Source organism: Dromaius novaehollandiae, chromosome 7, assembly GCF_036370855.1.
Source record: "Dromaius novaehollandiae isolate bDroNov1 chromosome 7, bDroNov1.hap1, whole genome shotgun sequence".
In the NCBI taxonomy this organism is placed as follows: Eukaryota; Metazoa; Chordata; class Aves; order Casuariiformes; family Dromaiidae; genus Dromaius; species Dromaius novaehollandiae.
The window spans coordinates 41,994,991-42,007,380 of NC_088104.1; the positions used below are offsets into that span (position 1 = coordinate 41,994,991).

Sequence of the window (12,390 nt, forward strand, 5' to 3'; positions counted from 1 at the left end):
AATTCAGCAAAGCTTCAGCAGCGCCACTGAAGCTGCACTGATTTCACCTCTGTCCCTGTGTCCTTTATATCCGCCCGCTTTTCTCCTTTGCAAAATACGTGCCAGACTGGGAGTCCCTTCTTGGCCCTTTTCATCATTAGCCATCAAGCAAGCAGTGAGTTGACCACCACAGTTTTGAGGCTTTTCCTTTAACCTCCACAGACTTTTTAACCTGTTTTGGTGCCATTTTATATTTGATGCCATTTCCTGAACATGGAAATTTGCTTTCAGTTCACAAACGCCATTTGGTACCTCCAGCTGCATCATTATTTACACTGATTAGTAGTTACTCTAATTAATTACAGCTTAATTACTGTAGTTAATGTTTGTACAGTGCTTGGAACAAGTACAGCACTATACGTGCTACATATTCTTATTTTCTTCATTATTAATTAAACATCATCTACATTTCCATGCTGTGCTACTTATTTCCCAAGAGGCCGTGCTCTTATTTCCACCATGTAGTATCTTACTCGTAGCTCCCAACAGGTTGCTTTGCAATGCCAGCTGCCACGCGGCACAGGGGCAGGAAGAGCCTTTTATTTTTGCTCTGTGTCTATGGTGAGACAGATTGCTAAGCGACATAGAAAGGCCTTTCCCCCCGCCGTCTTTTCAGACCATTGAGTCTAAAAACGAAACAAGAAAAGCTAATCACCGGGGTGCTGCCCTAGGACCACTCACAGCGAGTGAACGAGAGAGAAAACTTCATGCAGCAGAAAGTTTTCTTTACTGTGAAGGGGGAGAGTGGAGTGTCTCAGCAGTGGTCAACATTAAGGATTAAATACATACATATGTACATACATACATAAATATATATATATATATATACACACACACCCAGCATTCAGCTTAGTGAAGGCAGCTGTGGCCAGTATGACTGACCTTCGCAGGAACTGGGTGCTACTGGAAGAGGCATCCCGGCTCCAGCCAGCTCATACAGGTAGCCACCACGTGACTTGTGTGTCCAGACCCAGTAGAAAGTACCATCCCAGCAGGGCTGGGGCAACGGCCCAGTGTCAAGTGAACCCGGGGGGCAGCTCTCCAAGCCTCTGAGACCAGAAATATTATCTAGCCACCAAAGAAAGGTCTGCAAGTCCCACCGCATGGTCAGGGCTGTCCACCAGGCTCCATAGAGACATGAGGTTTCTTCATGCTGCTGCTCAATGTGTGGTTGTCCTGAGCATGCATCATCACCAGGCCTGAAAGCTTTTGCCTTCCCCTCCAGAGAGGAACAAGACTTTTGAGTTTCTTTGCCCACATCATGAAAAATAACCCCCCCCCCACCCTGCCCTGGATTATTTCATTGATATGCGCCTAGTCATCTGACGCACAGGGCAGAGAAAGTCATCCTTGCTGGTCAGCATTAGCTTCCATGTCACTGTGTCCCAGCTCCTTATTGATCGCAAATGTTGATGGAAAGATACTGGGCAACAAATGAGCCCTTGCATTTGCACAAGGAAAGGTCAGCTGGTCACACAGCCACTTGGAGGCTGTAGCGTGAATTTGGGTGAAATGAGGCCTGGGTAGCAGAGAGGAGTAATGAGTACATATAGGTTCCTTCAGTCTCTTAAGTATCTTCGATTAGCCCAAAGCATCTGTGCCCGTGGACAGCTTACAGACGCGGAGAAAATATACCGGTTGCACCTCCCTCCTGTCCCAAACAGGAATTAGCAGGCAGCAGCACCAGCGTTACGGAGGTGGTGTGATTTGAAGCTACTGGTAAAACACCCTGCCTGCACCCGTTGTCATCAAACAGCAGAGCAGATGTGCAATCAGCATCGAGAACATGGATATTCCCTGGTCAGCTGAACCATCTTACATCTGCACGACAGCCGCTCTGCTCACTAAGGCCAGGCAGGTGCGGGGGTCACCGAGAGCCTCCCTGCGACGTCTCAGCACCCGGCAGGACCCTGCGACCGGGGTAAGCCCTGGCACGCCAGGAGGATCTGCCCACACCACCCCGCCGGCTGGCATGGGGCACAGCGGGACCCCAGCCCACCTTCCCCCCCAGCTGCTGTGTCCCACCGCAGTTCAAGCAAGCACCTGATAATATAAAACCCCCTGAGCAAGGCTTAAATACCCCATCCTGCTGTTTCAGGCCAGATAGCATGGCTATAGCATTGCAATTCCATTGAGCTCTCTCTATCGATACTATATTTTTTTCTGATCCTACATATTTCCAGAGTTTCAGCCTCATCTCATTTTTTTTTTTTCATTTTTAGTTCATTTCTCCCTTTAATTAATTGCAGTGCTGGGCCAGCCAGACCCATTAACTACTCTTCTCATTTAGACCTTTCAGAGATGCAGTTGCAGATGCAATTTAATTTGTTGACCCATGATCGATAGCAATTAATACCATCTCTTTAATCTTGTTGAAAGGTTCGTCTTGGGCTTCCAGAGGCTGCCATCTCAAGGGAAAGGTGTCTGCTACATATGTTGTTAGATGGGGGATCACGACCTCTTCCGCAGGCGCTGTCCTTCCCTGTCCCCCCAAGCCAACACTCGGGGAGACATCCGATTTCAGCAGAAGTTGTGCTCACAGCTATGCGCATTCAACAGGATATCCTTGCAGTGGGTGGCACATCTCCAAAACCCACTACACATAACCCACTACACATGTGACCCTTTTTAAGGCCCTCTGTAAGGCTGACATTAGGGTCTACGAACCAAAACATGAACGAACAAATGGATGACAACAGCATGATGGCTCTAGATTGTCCCAGGTCAAGGAAGAGGGGTTAAATGGACAAAACACAAGGCATTTGTGGGAGACCGGGGAGAGAAAGCAGACAAGGCTGAGGGAAGATAGCAGGGGGCAGAGAGAAGAGGAGAGAACTTGCTAGAGCAGAAAATAGTGGGAGGTGAAGTCAAGGGGCTGGAAAGACAAGGGAAGGACAGAGACATTCAAGAGTGTAGCATGGGGGAGGTGAGGAATGGGCATGACAACCTCTGAGACCTCAACAGAAAAGGTAGCCAACAGCTCTTGAAATGGAGCATGAGAAGAGCAGGCCATGGAGTGGATATCTTATAGGTGACAACTTCAGCATCAGTAACAGAGATTTTTGCAGAAAAGTAGGGAGGGAAAAATGGAAATATGTCCCCTGGGCAAAACTCAGAAGGAAGCAGGGCCAGGAAAACCATGGCTACTGAGAAACTGGAGAACTGGCCCAGACAGAGGGGGATATGGGGAGATGGGGAGAGTGTGGGTCTTCGTGTGTGTGTGCATTAACCCCTAATTTGCACTTCAACATGATGCCATTTCTTACCCCCCACAAGAAGCAGGTGGGTACAGCCTCCCTCTCCTGACACAGCGGAAAAGCTGGTCTTTTCCTGGTCCTCATTAATATGCCATTACCCAAATATAAGGTTATTTCTCATGCATGGCTCTGTATCACCTGTAGTCAGTGAGCACATTTCATTCTCCCCCGCAACAGCCTGCAGGAGGCACTCGCTCAAAATGAGGGTAAGGCTGGAAAAAAAAATGGACTTTCTGATCCATGGTTTGTGGGATGTGCCTGGGGCCTGTGTGTGATCCCATCTGCATGCTCAGAGACATGTGCTAAACGAAATCTAGAGGGCTTTCCTATTGCCTGACCTGCACTGGGCTCCGGAGAGTCAGCTGTCCCAGGATCTCTCCACGTTGGTAGCCCAACCAGGCACATGGCCCCTTTTCCGTATGACTTTCCTCTGGACAAAGGCAATGGCAGTCTGGCAAAGAGAGGGAGAAAGACAGTAGGAGCTATTAGACTTGTTCCAGTGGGACAGAGCAGAATTTCAATAATAATTAATGCCGCTATTAAGGATGCTCATTTAGATTATAATGTATCTGGTACAAGAAAGGACATAGTCAATGTATTTTTGATCATTACAACACACTCATACACACAAAATGTTTCATGCTGTTTTTCTGTTTATGAAGGCACCCATGAAAGCTCGAAGCGAAACCGCTGTGCCACTCTCCCACCGTGCTACCCACATGGATTATCCATTACGGCATTTCAGAGGTAGCTTGGCTTTGTGCTTTGAGAATCAGCTAAGCCATATGACCACACAGTTTTGGAAAATTATGTAAATTTGGAAAGCAAAACTCCAAGCAAGCAAGAGAAAGATGGGGCTTTCTAGGCTTTACTTCGTCTGCCTGAATGAGGCACAATAATTAGCTTGAAGCGAGAAGCCAGACTGCTTTGCCCTAGAGACAGCAGCCTATGCAAAAGCACAGCGTCCAGCCCCGACATGTGCCAAAAATACGCCAGGAGCTGGGCATGGCTTGGCAGGCTCAGGCCAGCCCGCTGTGCCTTTCAACGCCTTGTTTTCTACCTTGAAGGGATTCAGAAGAGACCGTAACAAACCCAGTTAGCTGCTCGGCTGGACTGCTGAAAGGTGTCATCTTAAGTATTTACATCGTTCTCAACACTACCATCAAGCACTTGGTTAATAAAAATCATTCCAGCTTAATAAATAGGGAACAGTGATCTTTGCTCTATTCATTACTTAGCTGGCTTGATGGATGCGACCTCTGCCTCGCGCTAACAGTTTTTCTGGACTTCCTAGAGCCCGGCTGCGTTCCTACAGCTTGGCTGGATTAGTTATTTTGCTTTTTTAAATAACAAAACCTTTGTTATTTTTTTTGCTGTTGTTTTTGAGGGGGCGACAAAAGGCTTCCTGGGAAAATTTGTCTTTAATGTTTTGAAACAGAGCAATTGTGGAGCCATGCTGTGTTAATAGACTGTCTTCATTCTGTTCACCCACACAGATGGATGTGTGCGTTTCCAGGGCAAGGTGGGCTGGGGTGAGAAAGGAAATATATAAAAATGTGAGGAACTTGTGCTCTCGCAAATAATCCACTCCCATACGTGCCGAAATGCTCATTTTTCAGTCCATTAAGTTCAATTTAATGCAGCTAGAACACGTCTGGAATCGAGAGAATGGTAAAGGTTTCAGTTTTTAATTTTACTCAAATGAAAAATTCTGCATGCGCCTTGCTAGTGTCAGTACTTATGCAGCAAAGACAACAGGCCCCGCAGGAAGCATGAGGCCAAGGTTAAAGCACTTCTAAGTCAAGATGCTATGATACCCATTGAAGCAATTTTCCATTGTATTGCATATCTTCTGGTACTTTATCGGCATGAATAGAAGCTGTGAGCAAAAGGGGTGCACAGGGACCCATTTCGGCTGCAGCTGGCTTTAAATTTTCCCTAACTTTCTCTAGATTCAAGGTTACTTTCCTGGCCTGTCGAGTCCTGGGCGCTTTGGCTAAAGTAAAGTATTTGTATAACTACACAAATAGTAAAGTCTGCCCCTCCCCAACTGCATTAAAAGGAAACAAATGGAGATGTGCTTGAAAATAAGGCATCCCTGTCAAAAACCTTGCAATCCCTGAGCAGTTTGGTATTTGGTGGATGCTTTTGGGGTGAGGCTGGCATGCCTTCAGATAAGCACCAAACACTACTGCATGGCTCTCTAAGGGTGGACTTGCATGGCCTAAGAGTAAAGTTTTCAAGGGGAGTCGCAGAGAAGTAGAAGGCTTTACCTACACATCATCAGTGTTTCTGAGTAACAGCAAAACTGCATCATGTTAAAAGGACTAAGGGACAAAGCAGAAAAAGTGGAGATAATGTAAACCCCACAAGAGAATGCTTTCTTCCTGCCTGCTCCTCTTGGGTGCTTCTGAGAAGATACAAGGCTGTTCCACATCTACCTGGAGTCTGGGGACAGATGCATGCCCTGCAGTCCCACCTCTCTCCAAAACCACTAGTGCCAGCCTGGGCTCCATCCCTCTGCAATCTGAGCCTGTGGATCACAAACTAGTATCACCATTTCCAAAGCCAAAATTGCCCAACGTTTATATGCCGCCAAGTAATGCCTTGTCGTGGAACTGCAGGAACTGTCCTTCTGTGAAACCATGTTAGGAACAGACAAGAAGTCACTGAATGGGAAGCAAGATCCTAGGATCAGTGTGGGAATGTGAATGAAGGCTTGTTTGAATTTCTATCCAACGAAGTCAACAACTCCTTATGCCTTTGAAGGAGTGACCCCAGCAAGAAAAGCTTCATGGCTAGGCCCAGCCCATTACACCACGGCCTCAGGCAGGGCTCCTCCATTTCATTATTCACATTTTTCTACATTGGAAGATTCAGAGAAATCCACATGCATCACAAATTTGTTCTTTAACAGTTCTGTCATTTCACCAGAAAGCCTTTTAAACAGGCAGAGCCTAACAAGGGGCTCGCCTTGGATTTGCCATTATACTTTGAGAGGGGATAGAAACACCCACAGCAAGACAACAAATACATCAGCAAACATTTTGCCACCTCTGTGTGGCACAGAAACACAAAAAAGGGGAAATAACTTTCATTGCTGAGCCAGGGCAGACAATAGGCAGCAACTCTGGAGCCTCGGCACAGAGAGGCCTTGAGGTGTCACAGCCTTTCTGCTATCGTTAAAGGCTGGTGCAGGCTCTGCCACAAAGCAGCCAGCACCCCGGAGTTTGTTCCGGCAAGGAAGAGAGAAACTGAGCAGGTCAGAAAACACGAAAACAAGAAAGAAACAGGAATACGACTGAGCCGCGTTCACTTCGAAGCAGCATGAATTTGGGCCAGAGTCCGCTCCTAGTGAAGGTGCTGAGAAAACTTTGGCTTCACGTAGAGGTGTTACCTTCAGCACCAGCAACACGAGCGATCTCCCACAGGTCCCCAGCCCTGACATTAATAGCTTCATTCACCTCCCTACGGGTGGCACCCATTCCCACGTTACTCTTACCCATGCCTATGGGCAAGAGTAACAGGACTGTCAATCCAATTTTCTCACATTCATTTGGTGATGAGTGTACATTAATCAAAAGCGAGCTAATCTGTACCACCTTTCTGTCCCTGAAAAGGTGCACTTTTTTCAGGTCCGCACAGGTGAACTTGGTAGCTTTCCAAAGACTGTTATTGGGATGCACTGTGTAATATCAAAGCGACAATGGCTGAAAATTCAATATTAGTATGATAGATCACATCAAAATATGGGCCAATTTAGTTATATTAAATTAGTGTGTGGCCTCAAATTCCTAAAGAGAAGCAGCTGGTATAAAAATGATATAACTATCGATGCAACGTATTATGAGTTTCATTCTTATTATTTTTTATTAAGAAATTCTTCATTCCTCCTCTGCTATGGAAATCCCTCGAGATAAAGGGTCAGGGCATACTTACCTGCAAAACAAGAGCTTTATTACTTGTTCTGAAACAGATCGTTTACAACAACAAGTGATTATTAATAAAGTTCAGGGATTGCCAATTGCAGGGAGCTGTGTTTCATATCGCTGAAACCAAGAGCTAACTTTGGGAAGGAAAATGAAATGTTAACCAAAAGGCCATTTCCAAGAGAAATAGTCCCACTGTTCATCACTGGACTAATAAAAGCATGCAATCCCATAACACAAGGAAATTCCTCCTTCAAGTTTCTGGTCACCAACAATTTTTATCCCATTTCTCTGTGTACAGACTATTCAACCTCAGAACAGAATTAGACTTGTATCAGTTTTGTTTGTCAATTTATGCAGCTCTTTGTTGCTTACTTACTTTTTCTAATCTGAGTCTTTCGTTAATGAATCACAGAAGCATAATTAACATTTAAGAGGCAGATAATTTTTTCTTCTTTGGATCGCTTAATCAAAGGTGGGCCAGTGCTGTGGAGTTATAAGTGGAAATACAGAAATGGAGAACAGCTAGATTTTCAGGCTGTGCTTTGCATACCCAGCAGGAACCAGTTTTAAACAAAAAAGGACCTAAAGAAGGATCCGTTTCCAGAAGACGACCAGCCTTCAATGACTCTCACGCAATTGGCTTTCCAAGTGATTTTTTCTGAAAATCCATCAAACCAACTGTGGCAACTGAACAGGAACAGAGCTCTTTTGAAAACCTGACTCAAAAAGGCCAAGCAAGCTCACCAGAAGTTGTGGTAGCAAATCAAAAGCAGAGTTTGTAGACGGGGAGTGTTACTTGGTCTCTGCGGTAGAGGAGTCTAAGAGCTCAGAAGTGGATTCCTGCACAGCCTTCAGCCTCTTGCTGGGTCATTCTTGCATTTGTCTGCACACCAACACCTCTGCAATGAGAAGAGTTACTGTAGAGTTAATGTCACTATGTCTTCAGCACGGGGCCTCCAGACTCTTTCAAGGTCAGCTCAGGGGCTCATAACATGTTCCCCTTCCATTTCTGCCTTTTCTGACCTGTCTGACCATCCATGCCCTTTTTCCACCAACGGCTAATCTACAAGCTAACAGCAATATTGTGAGAGAACCTGTGAGGGCTCCCACTGCCTTAAGGCCAGAGCACATACACAGAACCAATACTTATGGCACCCTTGGCCATGAGGAAGTATCTTGGCTTGGATTCAGAGCCTACAGGGAACACTGCACCTTAGCAGTTCATAGCTAACAGCGAATGGCACCATGGATGCAAGCAGAGGGGACACAGGTGCCTTCTAGCCATCGGTGCATCCACAGGCTCTTTTGCTCTGGCTTGCATAGAAAATGGCTATATTTTATAGGTTCATATTTGGAAAACATTCATTACCACTGAAACAATAAAGCCTCAAAGGGTTTAGCAGTTCTGAAAAGTCATGTTCATGGTGTTTTCAAAATTGGCATCCAAAACTGAGATAGATAAAGCCAAAGGATCCCAAGGAGAGAGATGCGATTTAGTCAAGGACTCTGGCATAGCCAGGACTGGTATCCAGGTGTCTTGGCCTCCTGTCCTGGACTCTAGCCACTGGGCTCTGCCACCTCAGTGTGGGCAATGAGAATAAGAGAGTAGACACACAATAATAATGGATGAGACGAAAAGCAACAGAGGAGATCTGCTTCGACCAGGAGAACAGGCTACCTCTTGTCTTCTCATGAGACAAACCCATCAAAAGGCCCTCCCAAGGCATCACACAAATCACCACAGGTGTGCCATCTTTCTAAATGAAATGCTGCTACAATAACAGATCTCAAGTGTCCCCTGAAGGCACGCTGTTCGATATTTATAATCACTTAATAAACACATGAGAAATGGCACAGTACAGCCCTACATAATCTATGTGCAATGATCCTTGGTGACAAAGTGTAAGTGACCAAATCCCTTTCCAGGTCTAATGATATTTTGCTCTTGTAAGCCAGTGATATATCTCATATGGCAAAAATAAAGCACTCATGCATAAAATTAATACAGTAAGCTCTGAAGTCATAAAGCTTTCAATCTGTGATATATTGGATGGGAAAATGACTAACCTGTAACTGAAGTTCTCCCAGTGCCTTACTCCCTATAGGTTCTAGGGTCGCCTAAGCATTGCATGATCAGACTGAGCTGTTTCAGAAGCATATGAATTATTAGCAAACCGGTTATGAAGCCCATTAGGTCATGTGCATAAAAAGCCCCATGAGGACACAGATAGCAGGTTCTCCTCATAGAGGTCAATTGTTTCTATTCTTTCCAAAGCTGTATGAGAAAACTTACAGCAAGTTGCCTCCATCCATTTTGTTCTCCTTTCCTCATTCATTGTAGAAGAGGTCTTGATGTGATCAAAGGCATTCTGACACTTAAGGTAGCTGGGATCTCTTTCTAGGCAGAATTCCCTGCTTCTTAATAGCACAAATACAATTGCCCTAGGCCTCTGATACAATCGGGATCATTTCACCAGAAAACCCCAGAAAGCACAACAGCAATGTGCACAGGCCATTTATGCCATGCACTGTTTCTAGAAACACCACCTTATTTTTCCTTCCTGTGAGCCTGCTCCACACCTCATATACACACACCATCTGAGTGCAAGCTGCAGACTGGCTACCTGGCCAGCTCTGAGGAACTGGACCACGTGTGGACCATGTCTGGACTTGTGTGTCATTGACGGCTCACTCATCCCACGCTGTGTAGGCTTCTGGCAGCTCTTGCAGTGTCTGGGCCTTCTGTGCTGCTGCGTTGCCTTTTAGCTCTGCCATGAAAATGCATTGCATTTCCCAAGCAGCATCTAGCTGGGGCCAATGAAAAGCAGAGCAAACAGCTGCCAATAGGAAAAGTCTTAATAAAACTATGATCAATAGTGTCAATTACCGTTATTGCCTTTGGGCAAATTACCTCTCTGCATGTACGTTGCATACCTTTTCAGTATCCCACATGCTGATTGCAGTAGTGCAGGGAGCAGAAATCCAACCCAAAGACAATCTTTCAAGGTCTTTCTATGAGAAAACGCAGACACTGCTTCCTCTGAGCACAAATGTGGTAGGGATCACACACAAGAACATGCTGTAGACTCCATCGATCTGCAAGCCATCCCTGTTTCAATCAGAAAAATAATTATCCTTTGCATTTGAAATGATCAAAGTGCTAAAAAACAACAACAACAAAAAAAAAACCCCAAAAAACCAACCCCCCCCCCCACACACACACACTCCAGCTCCTCAATCAGGAACACTGCCAAGCTATCGAATCAATAGGTTGTTAGATACTTGAAGTATGGGAACATGTGAAAGCAATCAAACGATTTCTTTGTTAATAAACTGCTACAGTAATTATCATTAGAATAGAAACGGAAAGATGGATCAGAAATGGAAAGATTTGAATGGTTCCTCATTAAGTGAAATTAAAGCACATGGGATTTTTTTTTTTCTTCTTTTGGCCTTGATTCTGCAAAATCCTGCACCCTCATACATAGATTTGTTTGTATACCTAACTCCCCCCACTTCACCTAGAGACCGTACTGCCGCACCTCAACCTGCAGCACTCACCATGGAGCTGCCCACACTGGTGCTCAAATAAGACAAGCACAGATTTTCTCCCAGAGACCACAGATTTTAACGTGGTCACCCAGACTTGAATGCTCTGTCCGAAGAACAAAATGAAGCAACAGTGAGATGATTCAGGAAACAGGAGCTGCTGCTTCACATGGCAGCAAGTTAACCATGTGTCATCTGACATGCACTAATGTCTTCCCTGTATCTGCTCTGCTGCCTGCTCCACAGCCCCTCAACTCTGCCAAGGATGAAAGCAGGTAACTTTGGAGTATGGTGAACTAGACGTGCAATGGTGTGGTTCTCCATGAAGATTTCTATAGGTGGCTCCAAAGGTGAGGCAGTCCAGCCCATGCTGACTGAGTGCCAAACATGAAGACAGCCAGCAAAGAAGAATTAGGATCCAAATTCTTAACTTTCAAAGGTCTGTGCTGTTAAAACAAAAGTTTTTAGTTAAGCAGCATGTCAAGTTCTGCAAAGCATAAATACATCAGGAAGAAAAACAGCTAGCCAGCCCTCTCTAGCCCTTCCCAGCCCTTTGTGAAGCGTATAAGCTTGCATAAGGTTGCATACCCTGACAGCCTCACCCTCTTAGAAGCTTTGCTACTTGTGATCCTTAGAGCAATAGATTCTTAAATTTAAAAACTTGACCTTGTCTAAAGTCCAGGCCAGAGACCACAATGTGATATACTTAAGTTCAGCTTCCCTCCACTTGTCAGGACGGAAACTGTCATGCTGGCTTTGGGGAAGAGGAGAAAACACATTTAATAAAGGTCCAGAAATAGCCTAACTTTCAAAGCTAGCTCAGATGTCTACATGGCAGTCAACGGTCTAAACTACCTTGATGCCATTCTTCCTTGGCTTGCCTATAGCGACACATGGGTGAATGCACAGCTTCATTTGCAACACAGGAGATCCAGAGTAAGTACTCCACTCGATGGAAAGAGTAGATCTCAAAAATCCCAATGACTTTGGGGGGGGAGAAGAAAAAGAGTTGTGGAGGCTGAAAAACACCTCAAAGGTATCATTCAGCATCTGCAAATCCTACATTGCCCACAGTGCTTAAACAGGACAATAGTAATAGTCCCACAGCTTTGCACATACAGAATTTCAAGTGCTTCCATACCCTTTCCACACCTAACATATTTAGAGAAATTGGTGGTCTTCTACTAGCACATAAAGAAGGGGCGGGGGGGGGGGAAGGACTAATGGATGTACATTAACCTTTTGGTACTAGATTTCCCGATACCAGCTACTAATGCAAAATCCATTAGTAGGAAACGTCTGGGAACCATGGTGTGCAAATGTTATAATGCTGTGAATAAGAACATAAAAATCTGAAGGAGGCCTGGCAGGGGCAGAGACCCATGCAAAGGTGGTTGCAAGTGCAAAATGATTAAAGAAAGCTGCCCGCTTCTGCTTTGGGCAGTGCTACTGCAGAGAAACCCTGACAGAAGGGCCTTGAGAGGTTAAGATTTGGAAATGGAGCATTACTACTCCTTTTCCGGGGCAATTTTGTCACTCGCCCCGAGGGCAGAGCTTTCAAATGCCTGCATAAGCCTCTTTCATTGCCACACAAACCCTTCTCCTTGCCATCT

At 45.3% G+C, this 12,390-nt stretch overlaps 1 long non-coding RNA gene across 1 annotated transcript; it reads right to left on the reverse strand.

The window, feature by feature from the left end:
• Positions 1-2,072: 2,072 nt before the first annotated feature.
• LOC112979876 (uncharacterized) lies at positions 2,073-11,318 on the reverse strand. Its single transcript, XR_003258291.2, has 4 exons — positions 10,790-11,318; positions 10,163-10,337; positions 7,973-8,127; positions 2,073-3,747 (listed from the first exon to the last, which is right to left on the reverse strand). It is a non-coding gene; the product is annotated as an uncharacterized LOC112979876 (long non-coding RNA).
• Between the last annotated feature and the right edge of the window lie 1,072 nt (positions 11,319-12,390).